This window comes from Triticum aestivum, chromosome 2B (assembly GCF_018294505.1).
Source record: "Triticum aestivum cultivar Chinese Spring chromosome 2B, IWGSC CS RefSeq v2.1, whole genome shotgun sequence".
Lineage (NCBI taxonomy): Eukaryota > Viridiplantae > Streptophyta > Magnoliopsida > Poales > Poaceae > Triticum > Triticum aestivum.
This window is the reverse complement of record NC_057798.1, coordinates 281703757-281706973: the sequence shown is the minus strand read 5'-3', so window position 1 is coordinate 281706973 and position 3217 is coordinate 281703757. Positions and strand designations below refer to the sequence as shown.

Below are 3217 nucleotides of genomic sequence, written 5' to 3'. Positions count from 1 at the left end.
ATCTGTAGCGTGTGTGTCAACTAGAATGGTGTCATCATCGTCAAAGATAATCCATGCAAGCTCAATCTTGTCACACTGAGATAGAGGTTCAGGCTTCTGTGTAAGAATTGGTGGCTGAGGTATAGTGATTTGTTGCAAGAAAACCAATGAATCAGACGTGGGCTTCTTATTGTACCACTGAAGTTGGTGGAAAGCTATGCTCTCAATCAACAGAAAAGCTTCATCAAGTGTCGTGTTTGTAATAGCTCCACCCGCTGCCATATCGACATAAGCTCGAGTGTCCGAAGTCAATCCTCTATAGAATATCTGCATCTCTAACCATCTCTCGAGCCCATGATTAGGACATCTCCTGAATAAGGCTTTGTATCTCTCCCAAGCATCATTCAAGCTCTCGCCTTCACGCTGAACAAAATTGAGGATCTCATCTCGAATTGCCGACTGCTTGTGTAGTGGGAAATATTTATCCAAGAAAGCTCGTGATATCTCATTCCAACCGAGTGATCTTGATGGCAAGGATCGATACCAAGCACGAGCACCATCTCGGAGAGAGAATGTGAACAACATGCACTTGATAGCTTCTTGAGGAACTCCATGGTACTTTAGTGTATCGGAATACTCCATGACTCGGAGCAAGTGCTCGTAAGGATCTTCATTAGGCAACCCTCCAAACTGATGTTGTTGAACCAAAGCAATAAGACCAGGCTTTAGCTCAAAATTTTCCGCCTTAAAAGACGGCCAAAGTGGCCCTGTGAAATAGCATTGGCTGCTTGGCATCCAAACATCACGAAGCATCGCCATATCTCCACCAAGTGTAACTATCAATCAACCTGTAAATAGTTCAGATTTCCTACGCACACTCATAAACAGTAAATACTAGTCAGAATGTTAGTATCCTAATAAGCCGAAGCAACAGCAAGGAAAAATATATATATAAAAGAAACATAGAAAATGAAATATACAACGAATTAAACACGGAACTAAAATAAACCTAGTCTATAGCCTAACACTGTCACTTGACACTAGTCCCCGGCAACGGCGCCAAAATGATCAATTGTAAGTACGGTGGGGTTTTTACGCCCCAAACTGCGAGTGTCGTGTTCTCCTCAGGGACTAGGCGACGACGACTATGTTCGACTAAAGCTAGGTGACAGAATACAGATGATGATTGCAAGGAAATAAACCTAAACTAAACAGGGTAGTTCCTGCAGATCATCACCAAAGAAAATGCAATATAAGCAAAGGGAGATTCAGATTTTCTCACTGTGTTTTTGGTATTTTTATTAGGCTCGAGAAGTTTAAGCACTAACGTAAAGGGAAACAACGGGACATGAACACATATATTACTATCATACATGAAACAAAGGGGGAGAAAGAATGCTATGACAGGAACAGATAGTAGATGATTTACATCACACACACACACATATATTTATATGGCACAGGTACTTGAGCTAAAACAGGGACTGAAAACTGAACATCAAATAAACTGGAGCAAAGTTACTAGTACGGGACAGATTACAATAGATTGCAAGAAAGAAATGCACAAGGCTAAACATACACATACACTGGCAGAGTACTAATCAAAGTATTACATATCATAATTTTACAGAAATTTAGTGTTCAGAACAGTACACAAGTTCACCTAGCAGTTTACAAAATTTTGCAAGAAGTAAAGAGAGAAGAGAAGCAGCAGCAGTTTGGGTTCAGAGAAGAAGACAGTAGCAAGAGGCGTGGGCAAGAAGAGAGCAGCAGTAGCAGGTTGAGGACAGCAGCAGCAAGGCAGAGAGAAAAAGCAGCAGCGGTAGGTGAACATAGAAGGAGCAGCAGGAGCGCAGCAAGAAGGAGAAGATGCAGCAGGGGCGCAGCAAGAGAAGGGCAGCAGTTTCGTGATGGAGAATAAGAAGGAGCAGCAGCAGCAGGCAAGGAGGAAGGAGGAGAAGGAGCAAGCAGTAGAAAGAAGGAGAGGGATCACGTAGGGGCACTAGACAACCGCGACCCCTAGTCTGGTAGGGCACGGGAGGTGGATGGCGGTGTGTGGCTCTAGATGGTGATGGAGGAAGTGGTAGATGGAGATGGTCGGTGTGGTGGGAGGAGCTGGTAATGGAGGATGATGTGGTGGCGCTATGGTGTGCGGTGGATGGATGGCTGGAAGGCGCTGTGGAGCGCCGCCACGCCGGCCTGGCCGAGGCGGCGGCCGGAGGTGGAGAAGAAGGGGTGAGGGAGAGGAGAAGAGATGCCAGGCCCGAGGGGATCGAAGGCCACCCTAGGGATTTTGACCCCCTCTCGATCAGATCTGCCACTTTGCCCTTTTGCCCTCCTTCTGTCTTCTTCCTTCCCAAGTAGATCCCCTCTCTTCTATAGCAAGCCCCCTGGTTACTTCTTTTCATCTCACTCAAGTATCTTCTTCCTTCTCTTCTTTTCTTCACTCTTCTCGATAACCACCTAGACAGAATCTTGACGATTATTGGTGCCTTTGCGCACATTTCTGCAAGATAGACGAAGGACTAGTAAATTTCCTTTTTTATGATTTTCATGCAATATTCGATAATTCTTAGCAAGAATAGATGGACACATCTCAAGAAATGGTGAATTTGTGTGTCAAAATTATATATATGAAATGTGCATATCAGTGGCGGTCGGGGACGAGCGATGGCCTTTTCATACCAATCTATCCCCCTAGGAGCATGCGCGTAGTGCTTGGTTTTTGATGACTTGTAGATTTTTGAAATAAGTATATGAGTTCTTTTGACTAATGTTGAGTCCATGGATTATACACACTCTCACCCTTCCATCATTGCTAGCCTCTTCGGTACCGTGCATTGCCCTTTCTCACCTTGAGAGTTGGTGCAAACTTCGCCGGTGCATCCAAACCCCGTGATATGATACGCTCTATCACACATAAACCTCCTTATATCTTCCTCAAAACAGCCACCATACCTACCTAATATGGCATTTCCATAGCCATTCCGAGATATATTGCCATGCAACTTTCCACCGTTCCATTCATCATCATGACACACATCATCATTGTCATATTGCCTTGCATGATCATGTAGTTGACATCGTATTTATGGCAAATCCACCATGCATAATTTTTCATACATGTCACTCTTGATTCATTGCCCATCCCGGTACACCACCGGAGGCATTCATATTGAGTCATATCTTGTTCTAGTATTGAGTTGTAATTCATGAGTTGTAAATAAGTAGAAGTGTG

General features: G+C 44.1%; 1 non-coding gene across 1 annotated transcript; it reads left to right on the top strand.

The window, feature by feature from the left end:
- Positions 1-328: 328 nt before the first annotated feature.
- On the top strand, positions 329-432 carry LOC123047775 (small nucleolar RNA R71). Its single transcript, XR_006423139.1, has one exon. It is a non-coding gene; the product is annotated as a small nucleolar RNA R71 (small nucleolar RNA).
- Positions 433-3217: the final 2785 nt, after the last annotated feature.